This window comes from Harpia harpyja, chromosome 1 (assembly GCF_026419915.1).
Source record: "Harpia harpyja isolate bHarHar1 chromosome 1, bHarHar1 primary haplotype, whole genome shotgun sequence".
Classification (NCBI taxonomy): Eukaryota; Metazoa; Chordata; class Aves; order Accipitriformes; family Accipitridae; genus Harpia; species Harpia harpyja.
Window position 1 is genome coordinate 102,872,905 of NC_068940.1, and position 14,084 is coordinate 102,886,988.

Below are 14,084 nucleotides of genomic sequence, written 5' to 3' on the forward strand. Positions count from 1 at the left end.
ATAGCTGTGAAAATTAATGTAAAACTACTGTTTGAAAAGGGATAAAGCTTATCCCTGTTCTAGTAGCCTGCACAAATCCATCCAAGTTCAAATAAGCCATATTTTGCAATTTAATAGTGACTTTAGTGGCATGTTTTTCCAGCAAAAGAAACCCTCACTACACAACAATTAAAACTCATTTCACAGAAGAAACACAGCCCTTGTTTTTTTACCACCACCAGACCATTCATACTAAATCGGAATATAAGCTGGTGACAAACAAAATAGTAGATTTTGAGGTGGGCTACCCTATTGCATTCATTGATGTGTGCAGGATACAATTCTTTGTTCAGCCGCAATTGTTGTTTTCTGCTTTCAGATGGTATTTGTCTATTTACAGCGGATAGTTCCAGATAGTTTGCCTCTATTAGGCTCTGTGATGACAGCATTTTTGTTAGCAAACAAGACTTTAACTGGACTCTGCATGACAAATAGCATATTTATTGACTCAATTTATTTGAGTAAAGTACTCTTTCAAATAACTACTGTTTTTCCTATTCTGACTTCATTTTAAAATGAATTCATTAAATTGTCATTGATCACAGCCTATCATAGAGGAATGATTTACTGGAGCTTGTACATTATACTCTGCATTACTCCTTGTTTGAACAAGCAGGGCTAAAATGAATTAGCTTTCCCGGAGTTTGGGTATTCTGACATTCTTCTTTATTCAGATTTAGTCTCTTTATTCCTTTCCCCTCTCCCCCCACATCATTTGTTCTATCCCCTTCCTCCTGAAAAACAGGAAATTAGAAGCTTTCCCGCAAATTGAGTTTTCTTATGCTCAATGCTTTGTGACTCAGCACCAGTGCAAGCAAATAGAATTTCACTTTCTATAAATGACATCAGTACAGGTGGCCAGAGAATTCTCAGATTTTTTTGTGGTTTTAATTTTTGTTTTTTCACAGTGAAACCTGTCTCAGTGCTGAAGGGGACAACAAAAATCAGTGACTGATCAGTACTTCTGCAAGGGCACAGACTAGGTCTCTAAACTGGAGAGCAGATCATTGCGGGCTGTTAGTTTAGGTCTAGATAATCATGAGCGCTGTGAAGACTGTGAATGGGGAATGATTGTTCATTTTTTCTAATAATACAAGAATGGAGAAACTTTAAATGAAATCACAGAGCAGCAGGTTTGAAACAACCACTGGAGCCACTTTCCACAGGGCGCAGAGTTGTCCTGTGAAACTTGTTGGCGGCAAATGGCAAGGATTCACCAAACCACAAGACAAATCCAAGGGCAAAAGATCCATTAAAGGTTTTAAACACAAAGATGCTGTCTCTGACTGAGAAAATCCCTTAGCTGCAGAACCTGGGTGCACGCAAGAAAGACTACTTATGTTTGCCCTATTTTTACACTCTTCCGAGGCTACCAGTCTGGAGAAACCAGTCACCTCATCTTACACGCTTTTGTCCTTACTAGCACTAATGCCAACACAAGACAGCCTACACTGCCTTGGGCAAGGGCTCAATCTGCCTGCCGACTCTGTGGCTGGCCTGAGCTTGTGCAGATGTAGAAGCGCACAGAGATCCAAAGTGAATACCCCCGTACATCTGCAGGTGCTTGAGGTACGCATCGCACCAACTACCTGCTTCCAGTGCTTCGGAGCACGGGCTGCGTGACTGCCTCCAACCTACGCAGACATTCCCTTTGCTGGAAAACCGGTGGTAGCCACCTCTGCACCACCTTCTCCATATAGTCAAACTGGAGGCATGGCCATATAGCATGAGGGACACCAAGTACTTTACTGAGATGATAAGAGAGTACGTGGAATGTCTCTACTAAGTGTCGCAGTTTTCATGGGTGTTGCTTGTTCACAAAAACTGAATCTTCACTAGAATATTCAGCGTCCTTCTCAGACTTCCTTAAAGACTTCTGAAAGATGCTATTCTAGCAACAGAACTGGTCAAAATTTAAAAAAAAAAGAAAAAAAAAAGAAAGGATAGGGGGTGGTGAGGGAGATAAAATAGCCAGAAAAACCCACTCGAAATGAGAAGTTTCAATTTCTTTTTTTTTTTAAAAGGGAAATATTTTTGCTTAAAGCTCTCCTTTATTAGAAAATTGAATCAACCTCAAACTGGTCAAAACCAGATCTTTTCAATTTTATCTGCAAAATCCAGAAAGATAGCTGCCTAGGAACAACTGCAAAATCCTACATAAACTTCATTAGAGCTTTTGCTACTCTTTTATTTACTTTTCCTTAAAAAAATTACATTTTCCAGCATCCTTGAAAAATCTTGACATGTTCTGTCTTCATATTGTACATAAGTTAAAGTTCCAAATTCTAATATATATATATATTTAGCCTAATTCTTTTTCAATTTCATATGCTTTCAGGAAATGGACAAGATAATTTCACGGGTCCTTTCTATGTCTAATTTCTTTTAATCTATGAATTGCAAACATTTCTACAAATAGCCAGGGTTAGCCCAGATGTTTCTTAAAAGGGTAAGAAAGCACCACAACTTAAAAAGGGAAATCATCAATGACTGAATCAAAAAGCTGGACTGCCATTTCTTAAAGAGATAATAGCTGTTGTGACTCACGTTTTTACAATATGAGCCTGGATTTTTCCATTCCTCTCAGGCATATTTTTGAAGTACAAGGCTTCAAACACATTGTTTCTGTGATATCACCATGCACAGAATGAACATTTCCCTCTTGCTTTGTCTTTGTTAAATTCAGTTAACATCGGTTCTTGCTGATAAAAATGTACTGGTTATGTAAACAAAGTGTGCATATGAAAATAAAGCCCCAAGATGCATATTTTCTACGGCATGGCAAGAAGAGAGAACAGTACAAACAAATAAGATATTGCTAGTGCCTGTATTTATTCAGAAGGATAAATGCCGTTTTCCATTACAGTTTTAGCCTTACTCTCATAGGCTTCAGCCACCTCAGCTCAAAAAGTCCTTTCAGGTTCTCAGAACATGACCTGCATGCCCTACAAGCCTTTCCCTGACTCTTCGTGGATGGGTGACCATGGCCCAAAAGGCCAGTTTGGGCAACAGGTTGCCTGCAGGGGCGTAAATCCAGGGAAAGTGGGTCCTGCTCACCTCCAGCTAGCTGCCCTCCTGCTCTTGCCTGGGCTTTGTGGACTCAGACCACCCCACTATCACCTACCAACCCCTTGTCATGGCCCAAGATGTTGACATGAGCCAGCAGGGAGGTCTCATCCCCCAGAAGCAACAGCAGAAGCAGAGGCTGAGGTCATTGCTGTGCGCTACGCTTGATTTCAGAGAATTCATGGCTTCTTGCACCTCTATTTCCTTCTTGCACGATGGCATAGGATGGCTTGCCTGGCGTGGTATCAAGGACATGCAGGCATATATTTCAGACACTTGGCAACAACAATAAAGAAGCCAAACTTGAGGATCAACAATGTGAAAGTGGCACTCACAGGCTAGAAGTTAGACACCATCAGACATGTTCATCTCGAGTAGGACTGTATCAATTTAACACTATGGATTTCCATGATGCCACTCAAGAAGCTACTGGTGACCATGGGCTGGGGAGATGGATGATAGCCCGTGGCAGAAGGTATGTTTCCACTGTGATTCTGCTAGACCTAAATCTTACAAAATAACAATCAGGAGTCCTAAATTCTCTTTTTGTTTAAGAAATATTTGTGACTAAATATAGACTTTGTATTCCTAACTGCTGTGGTAACAAAAACGGTCATGGGGATGGGTTTCTTTTAAATGTTTGAGACTGCACGGAGCACAGTCGTCTCTTTTTCCCCCCCTTCTTTTCCATATAATCTCTTTAGCATTTTCCTTTGACCTGCAGAGCACTGCAAAACATGAGAATAATAGGCTAGGGAAATAAAGAACAATACAATGACACATCTAATTTAATGTCACTGGCCTAGATTCACAAATTCTTCTGCATACATTTACACATACACACAAACATTTTATATATTTAAAAAGACTACAAGGTGATACGGGATCGCATGTAAGTTTTTTTCCAACCATGAAGTAATAGCTTCACGGAGAACTGTTTTTAACTAAGATCAAATAAAGACTTTCTACATAAAGTTACATAAAGATCAAGAGGCTAAAGGAGTCTAGGTGACTTAGACACTCTTCATAATGTTACTGACAATCAACAGGCAACCTTTTGAGACTTAATTCACTTATATTTATACCGCACTTCACGTTCCACAGCTCGGAGGTGTCATGGGAAATTCTCTTTTAACTGAAAAATTTCAGTTGCTGTTAATACACACTCTGAGGGTCTGTGTGCTCACATCAAAACAAGGGGGAACTGAATAATACAGTCCTTGAAATTTTACACAGCACACTCATTACTTCTGCTTAGACTGATATCTGGTTTGTTTCTTTTTTTCAACAGGCATGATTTTGTCAAGACCATAAACAATGATTTTTTTGTAGCACGCATTCCTAACACATATAATCAGCCACATCTCCAGCTGGCGTAAATCAGCACAGCTCTACCCATCCCAGGGAAGTCACAGCAGCTGGGGAAATTATCTATTAGGACCAGGTATATTCAGATGATAGAAATGCTTTCTTTAAAGAGACTACCTTCACACCAGAGCATGAACACCAGAGAGTTTGTAATTGAGGTTTTAAAGTAATGGCCTAGAAGGTAACCAAGCTTGCAGGGAGCTGGAAAACCCTGGGGTTTTTTGTAATGAGTGAAGGCAATCTGCAAACGCTTCTTCATCCAGAGACATCTTGTTGGGTGAGCTCAGAGTCAAAGGTGCAAAAAGGGGTGCTGGAGACACCAATGCCTGCCAAGGACCGGGCAGGCTCCTGTCACTGGCCTGCAGGGGAAAGGTTTTGTATTCCACAAAAGTCTGATGGAAACGGCTGCAATGTTTAGTTCTCAAAGGAGATCTAGGAAAAGCACAGCGTTGAAATCAGCCCCAGACTGACGCAGGAGGAGCTGTGAGACAGAGTTCCTCTTGCTGCCTGTGTCACAAGGCAAACCTGCAGGTTGATATGACCTTGCACAACACAGATTCCCTAAAACGAGCCCTGTTTCTTCACCATGCATGGTGACCAGGGACAGAAATAAATAAGTAAGAGATCTCATTGCATTCACATTGTTGGGAAAAAAAAAACCAACAAAAAATGTCCACACCGAAATCTCAGAGGCACCGACCCACGAGCCTTTCGTCACAACCAGCTCTGCCTACGCTGTATCTTCCTTTAAATCCACTTTAATGAGTTTTCCTGGCATCTCGCTCAACAGAATCACGGCATTCTGACATTACCAATGGCTTATTGATAAGATAAAGTCTTCAGAAAGCTAACATGTGCTAAAAGGAAATTAATTCAGAAGATTTCATCCCGATATTGAAACAGTATTTGGGGATGACAAATGTTATGCCAAGAATTAAATGCTGGCACTAAGTCTTCTCTTATGATAAAATATATATTTTTAGTGAGCTAAAAATATTCTGCTTTCTTTGCAGGTGTTTTTATATCAAATTATGCTGCAACCAAATGACATAAATAAGCAAGAGGGAAGCAGCACATTATAGTTACCAATGCGCATCTCTATATTTTGCTGAAAATTATAATTCTCTGCACCCAACAGGTTTTCATGTCTATTTTAATTAAGTAGAGATTGGCCTCAGAGTTATTTTACTATAAACTACTCAGCCTTCAGATCCAGGGAAAGATTTCTCCTTTGCTACTCTGAACCAACAGAGCTTGCAAAAAGCTACCAAGAAAGAGGAATGTTTTCAGCTCAGGATGCAGTCACTAGCTTTTGAACAAGAAATAAGAAATCTACAGGAGAACTCCATGTTGTGCCAAATATAATATACACTGCTCACACCATTAGCTGCTTTGAATGCTCACATGAATAAAATATATCAAATCTGGTCCATTTTATTCACAGACCGTTTTGTAAAGACATTCTAATGGATATAGGAAGTTGTAAAATGGCTATTAAAATATATTCTGAAGCCATTATGGGATAGTTATGCTGCTGAAGAAGGCAGGTTTTATGCTGGCCACCAAAAGCTTGGCTGCATGCTTCTAGAGGATAGGGAGCCATGGCTGGAAAGCTGTCTAATGTATTACCACAAAGTTATCCCCCATCTAAGTTATGGAGACACATTTCATCAGCAGGGAAAACCAACAGACTTATAAAAGCCATCACCAGAACTGGCATGTTTACGTTAAAAAAGATGGGATGAAACTCTAGAAGCGAAGCCAGGGCCTCTCTCACAATTTTGGCGTTGAACTAAGAGACAAACATGATGTAACAACAGAACTTCATTCTTAACAGGGAATGGAGCAATACAGGTTTTCCTTCTTTCAGCTGACAGAAACAAAACGAGGCTGACATGAGGGGTCAAGAAAATACTGGATGTGAAAGGCTGGGAGAGACAGACCCAAATCATACAAAGTTAAGCTGTGGGAGGTGGCAGGTCCCCCTCCCGCATCCCACAGATATGAGGTGAGACAGCAGGTCCCGCCGAGTCTGCAGTATCAGGAGCACTTTGCTCCACGACCACCATCCTTCATTGAACTGCACCCCATCCATACACCTACGTTACACACAGCTTCCCATTCTTCTCCACCTCTATCCCTTTCCTATTCATTAGCCAAGAAAATGATCTCATCCTCCCACCTACTTTATTCCAAGCCAAAATAACCTTTCCACAAACCTCTCCCTGTCCACAGCGATAACCCCGAAGTGACATTCACGCCAATCCAATGTGATTTTTGGCACGGCTACTTTATTCTCCCCTTTGTCCCATGCAATGCATCTCTGCCTATCATGGTAAGTTCCCCTGGACAAGGATGCAGGGTCCCTTTTTGTCTATGGTTTTGGATGGTGTTCGGTGCTAATGGAGCCCCAGCTACTGGCAGGTATTTTCAGTGCTTTTGCAGTAAAATACACAGGAGAAAAATGAAAAGGCACAGATTTAGAAGTGCACTGGCAAAATTATAATCCCTGGTAATGGAAATAGAGACTCACAAAGGACAAATTGAACAGGGACCCTATCAGGGAGTAGCTGGTTGCTGCTTGCTGGGGTATACAGAAGATTTGATTCAGTATTTAGTGCACTGTAAATTTGACAATATTATTTGGATAAAGCTAGTGGATCTTCCACTCTGATGGAAGAGATTTTCCCCCCGGAGAGACAGAGGGAGATTATTGCTGTCCAAAGAGGAGGGATATTCTGCCCGCTTGCGATTGAAAACCGCCTGGTTTGGTTGCCAAGTTTAGGAATCAGAGTTAAGAGCTTACATGGGCTCTGGGGGTGCAATCCTCAGCTCATGTCAGTCAAGGGGAATATTTCATGTGACTGCAATAGGCAGTGGGTCAGACCCCTGACGTCGGAGAGACAGAATTATTTCATTTCCGTCATTCCTTTCAAGTACGTTTACTTCAGCAGCTCAGCGTAGCTTCATGGAAAAGATGCAATGGATGCTGGTGTCGACTGACAGCGATTTGATTTGAATTACATAATGCTCTAAACCATTATGTAAATGAGGAGGATGGAAGCACAGAAGCAGAGAAGCCAGGGATTTTTCATTGTTGGTTGTTTTTTTTTTTTAATACCTAGTAGCACTTTAACGCTAGTACCGAGATTATGTTCTTCTAGCTGCTACATTTTGCTGGTAGGTTGGCTAAATTAAACTTTATTTCTCCTGACATTAACCAAAACCTAAAGTGCATCTGAGCAAATGATGGGGAGCATCTAAAGAGTGGTGAACGTGGATGACTTTAGAGGTACACGAGTGAGTCACATTACCAGGAGTGGTTTTGACTATGTCCCGCTGATGTCAATGAGACTCAGGCTCCTGAGAACCCTGTGGCTCTCCTGAATATTCCTCCCCTTCTCCCCTGTATAATTTCCTCATCTTTTTACAGGGAAGAATTTTTCAGAGTAAATAACACATTGCACAAACAATTATTTTCCAAAAGTCATGACATTTTCTGTTAATTAGCAATAATATAATCATCCAAATAAAACTACTGGGGACATTGCATTTACTAACAAGCTACATCCAAATATGCATTTATGTGTCAACGGTGCGTGCTCGAGTGGTTGGTAATACTCAATTGGGCCTGAGGCACAATGCATTGGAAGCATACAATAGTGGCCTAGTATTGCAAACCCTGTTGTGGCTTCTTGCTTAATTTAGCTTATGGGACCAAACAGTCAATGAATAAACCAGAAAATAATACATCAAGTGGCCTGTGAAAGAGAAACATCTGATGATGGCATCAATGCAGGACGTTTTCTAAATGGAAAATGCACTAGCTCCATAATTTGGGAACTTGTTTGCACTTCCTGAAAGAAAAAACACTATTCCTAAAAATAACTTTATCATTACTAATAGCTATGATAAACAGCAATTGCACCAAGAGATCATCCAATGTCTTGGCCCTAATACCCTCCTATAGCCAGAGTTCTGTCTATGCTAGAGACCCACAATAATATATGGATATTGGGGGCAACGTAAGAGCCCCCAGATGACATTATGTCTATGAGGTATAATAGCACCTACTCTGATAGGGTCTTAAAATGATAGAGAAATGACTGTACTGCTTGAACATTTGGATTTTTTTTTTCCTCTTTCAAGACAACTTCAACTAAAAATAAAAATTTGACAAGAAAATGGAAGATTTTGGTCAGATCTCTTAATTTTTAATCTGCCATGTATGGGGCTAATAATTCAAGTACTGCCTGCTCCTCTGTACATTCACCTGTATCTTTATCCATCCTGCAGTATAGTTCTGCAGCTTAGACAGGACAAATAATGTATTCTAGAAATTTTTGGCTAAAAAATATGTATTGGATATGCAGCTCTTGTGAATTAGCCTCATACACAGGATAGAATGAATCAACTAAAATCTAGCTTCTCTGATGCATTGGAACAGATTAGCCAAACCAAAGAAATGCAGGATGTTAGACATTCAGGAAGAAGTAGACACTGTTAGGACATGAGTCATCTCTCCTGTTTTGAATGTCTACTTCAGTGAGATAAACTATGCTTTAGACCCTAGCGAAGGTCCTGATGATTCAATTTGTTTATTAGAACATCTAAATTTAGGTGTTGATATGTACCTGTAGGTACCTGTGAACTGAGTGTCTATGCTTGCATGCCTGCTTTTCTCTGACAGAGCAGGGGCATCTAGGCTGAAATCTGTCCTCCCAAAATTCAGACCATTATGGAATATGATGCAAGGTGTGTGATGTGCGTTAGCTTTTCTTCTGCTTGGTTCTTCTCAGAAAAAAAGGGACCAGCTACCTCTAAATGCATGGTGGTAAAGGAATGGAGCATGGGGCTGTTCCACTGCGGCCGGTGGCAAACTCTAACACTTCTACAACAGCTTTCCAGTGCCCACAAGTACTTTACAACATGAAGCACAGATCTTCCGTTTCAAAAATGGCATACATTTAATTAGTCAATGACAGCCATGTTGTTCCCAGAAACATGATCACCCAGGTTATCCTGATAGTCTCAGACTCACCATGGACTCACAAATATTTTCTGTCTTATGTTTTGTTTCTACAAATTAAAGGGATGTTTGAGATCTGGATTGTGCAGTTGCATGGGCAAAAGTTGTTTTGAGCTAGTATTTTTAAAAGTAGAGTGAAATACGGGCTAGTGGCATCCATGACTTCTAGGGGACAACAATGGAACAATCCAAAAAAGAGCTGAAAATGCACATCCATCCTAGTTCACAGCCAATTTCCTACTCCAGTCTTGGGCTTGTCTTGCAGATTATGTCAAAGCATATAGTGATTTTAAAAGCAGAACAAGTGGGATGGCACAGTTTCTCTCTTCCCACACAAGTGTTTAGCCTGGCTCCAAAATATGCTTTCCTGACTCTACTTCCCTTCCAAAAATATCCCCAAAACTGGTAGTGCTAACTCTAGAAAACCTGTCTGGGATGCCAGCTCTCCCCTGCCCACTTCTACTGCCAGACAGAGAAGAGAGAAATGTAAGTGGGCAAAAGAAAAGAGGCAAATGTGGATGGCGTTTCACAGATTCCCCTTGTCCGTGACTCCAGGATACATTTCACACTCTCCAAGGGCCTAATAACCATCCTTTCTATAGGATGGTTGTATATTAGGTCCCCTTTACCTAATAACCATCTATGGTGGGTTAATCCAACCCGAGGAGGTGGGAGTTAGAGAGCAGCTTGGTGGGCACTTGGCAGCCAGACAAGGTTAACCCACCACACCATCCTTTGTAGAAACTGTGCTTCTCACTTGATCTCCAAGACAGTGAGCTGCAAAGAAGTTAAAGATGATGGCCTGGAAGAACTGGTCACAGCAGACCAGATTGCAGCTTGGTACTGCAGCCTTGGGCTTCAGAACGAGTTCTCCTATCTATCTCCCCTTTCCATCCCTCCTGAAGGGATGGAGCTGGTAAAGAGAGCTGTGTAAAATGCTGTCACAAAACACAAAAGAGAGCCTGTAAGCCAGCCCTTAGGTCCAAGCAAGAAGTACATCTAGCTTGTAAGATCAGACCATTAAAAGCATTACTGATCCTCTCAATTCTTACAATTCATAATATTCCCAGATGAATCTAAATTAAATTGAAGATTCACATTAAGAATGTAATGGGAAATCCCACTTCACATGCTTAACATTTACTCTTACAGTGGCTAACAAGAATAAGATAGTCCAGGACAGAGTTCTGCTGATTTATCTTAACTCCCTTCTCCTTACACACCCGAAGCAGAAACACATATCAGTGTCTGGTCTTCTTGTATCTATTATTTAGGTATGGCCTGATAGCACAGACATCATTGCCTCCATTATACCCAATGCACACCGTAATGATCCCAAGAACTAATGGTTTACATGTGCTTTGCTTTCTGCTGGCTGGTACAGATAGGCGGCAGAGATACAGGCCCTGCTCTTCGAGTCTTTCTGATGTGGCTAGTGATGCCATCAGCTCTGGCCATCTCATATCTCACCCATCGCCTCCTTCTCCCTGCCCTGGCAAACACAAGCAGGGTTCATTTTTCCAAAACTGCCTCCAAACCCAGGGCCAGGACTGTTCATCACACTGACCCTGCTGCTCCTGCTTGTTCTCACATCTCCAACTTCATTTGGAGGCTCTGACTTAAACTAACATTACTACAAACCAAACAGAAATGTTTTACTGCGCATGTCTAAAAATAGAATTGCAATCATCTATGCTTCCGTTACTTTAAAACTAAATTTATCAAGAGATTATTCTTCCGTGAGGTTTAGCACACGAGAAGTCTTATGTTTTAAAGTTCAGTCATTTCACAGTTATTTATGAGCAGAAAATCTTATGGATTAATTTTATAAAGAAGCACAACCATCTTGGGGATCAGATCTTCTTTTGGTGTAAATGGTCAGAATAAGTATGCAGCCCATCAAGACAGTTTTTGCCTCTTTTTTTTTTATATTGTTTGCTATGTTCACAGATAATGTGTAGCTGAGCACCAGTAAGATAAAATATAAGGGTTATAATTCTGTTTCAGGAAAATCTTCCAAGTAACAGTTAAGACTCTTGTGACTGAATAAGGAGAGAAAGAAAAACATATATTTCTTGGGGGGTTTTTTTGGGTTTAGTTTCTACATTAGACAGTTCTTTGAGTGCAATTGATTTTGTAGTTTCCTCTGTAGTTTCCAATTAATCATCCTCCCTCTTTGTGAGGATGTTTTACACAAAAACAGGAGACAGGAAAACATTTTAAAATAGGAAAATGTGCTTGTAAAGCCACAACACTGGCATGGGTATGCAGAAGTGCAGGTTCTGTATGAAACCACCCTCTCTAGAGGAAGGGGGAGCAGCATTGCCTGCCGTATGTAACAGCTGACTGCAAATTTCCTATTGAAACTCTATTTCTATAGAAAAATGCTTTTCCAATAAGAGAAGCATTTTAGTAAAGAGCATCTACTTTGAGATACAAATTTCTTTGTACAACAAAGAAGCTTCCAAACTGAAAAGGGGACAGATTTCTCACAGAAAATCACAATTATTCATGGGGGAAAAAAAATACTTTATCTCCAAGAATGGTGGGAAACAGACCAGAAATCACCCTAATCACACCCCATTTCTGGTTCTCCCACTGGCTTGACGTCCCTGTGTTTGTGTTTTTAAAGTATATGAAAAAATTGGGAACTTTACATAGTCATTTTGATCCCAATATAAAAATGTATTTTAAAATTACTTGGGTTTGACCAGACAAATGACACCTCTTTAAATCACAAAACAATAAATGTGACGATACCTATTCAAAACCAGAAAAACCCGTTTTTCTTCTAAAAGTCATCATTAGAATCTCATCCAAGCATAAAACTTTTGACTGAGGACAAGGATCTTTTGGAGCTTTGAATGAGTAACAACGGGATTATTACAAAAATAAATAAAATATGAGCAAGCTGCCACTTAAGCTATGGATTTCCCACTGCAACATCTTCAAAACTTTCTTGAAACACAACAAATTAAAAAAAAAAAGGCAGGCAGACGAGAAGGCTCTGTCTAACTGATAGCATGAAAACATCAAGCACTTTGATTCAGATTAATAAATAATGATGGCGTGTTATCCAGGAAACAGTGCAATGCCAAGTCTGTTTGATCTCAGACCAACTGTTGGGTAAAAGTATTCTGAAACGCTCTCTTGGGCAAACGGGCCAGTTGTATCTCATCTCTGAGACTTTGATTATTTAAATGGGGCTTTTATTAAAAGAAGGAATTTCATCCTAGAAGACATTTTATACAATACCACCTTCCTAAGGGCAAACTCCAGCTTTACTTGGCTTATTCGTGTGGCTGGGGTCATAGGAGCAGGGGAGCTCAGAGCATCCTCTGCTTTTGCCCTCCTACCTCCTACACTGAAATGGAAGCAATGGGAAAGGAAGAAAAGAGGGAGACTTGCGAGCCCTGACCCTTGCATTTCAGGGCTGTCCCAGAAAAGCCGGGAAATTATCCTCCCTGCAGGTCCCACAGCCCACACCAAGAGCTGTGAACCCCTGGGAGCATCTCTTTCCCCTCGGCCCTGCACAGCAAGGAGCGTTATTCCCAGTTTATGGCTGGGAGCACGTGCCAGCCTGGCTTAGGTGCACAGGGATGTTGAACGCTCAGTGCCACAGTGCCACGGTGCAGGGAGCGGACAACGGGACTGGGGGTGGACGTACGTCCTCAGCACTCCTGGAGCCTTCTCCTAAGGTGGCCGTGTGGCGGAGACGGCATGTGGTATGAGGAGGCTTTCTGGACAAACCACCTAGAAACTCTCCCTTGGCTCCAGCTGCCATATAACCCCCTCTGTTGCAAGCTGTGGCTCCAAGCCTGAGTCGAACCCTTAAATGACATCCCAAGGCTGACAGATGAGTTCATAGCAGTCCACTTTCAGATGGCAGAAAATGCTGCTTTTCCCCAGACCCGTCTGTCACAACCCACCTTCTCTCCAAGGGAGAGTCCTTCATCTCTCAGGCTAGAACTTCCATTTCACACCCAACTCTTTTACAGACGGGTATCTCTCTGTCCTTCTCAAAACATCTAAAAACCCCCTTAAGCTTACAAGCATGCATTGTCCAGGCAGGTGTTTCTGGACTTGTTCACTTTTTTCAGTATAGTCATTCCCTGCATGAAACACTCCACCAGACACACGGCTCTTTCCCTACCAAACAGGGCTTCGGCAGCCTGAGAGCTCAGCTCAAAAAAAACCCCAAGCACTAATGCAGGAAGCGTAAAGAGATCTGATAAATGCTCCAAAGCTTCAGCTTCCAATAAACATATGAACTATAGCAACTGCCAAGAATTATGACTGCATGACATTACATCCAGCTCCTTGCTCTTATTAAAAAGTAAGCACGGGTATCCAATGTGCAGATGGGCAGTACCACACAATCTGCTCTGCTCCACAATCTGTGTTTTAATGGATGTTCATAGGTTATCACAAAGTAAAAGTTTTCATCTTAAGGAAATGTGTGAACTGCGCAAACAGCTGCTTTTAGGGTTTGCTGTAGTAAATGGACAGAAGTGAGTGATTCTGGACTTTCGGTCAGTTTTTGTGTGCTCTGAAATGAGATGTCTTCCAATCTCTTTCCTAC

General features: G+C 41.2%; 1 protein-coding gene across 1 annotated transcript in view; it reads right to left on the bottom strand.

The window, feature by feature from the left end:
* The window catches only part of SCN5A (sodium voltage-gated channel alpha subunit 5), a 219,248-nt gene that overhangs the window by 179,371 nt on the left and 25,793 nt on the right, over nt 1-14,084 (bottom strand). The gene's annotated exons all lie outside the window — the stretch shown is intronic.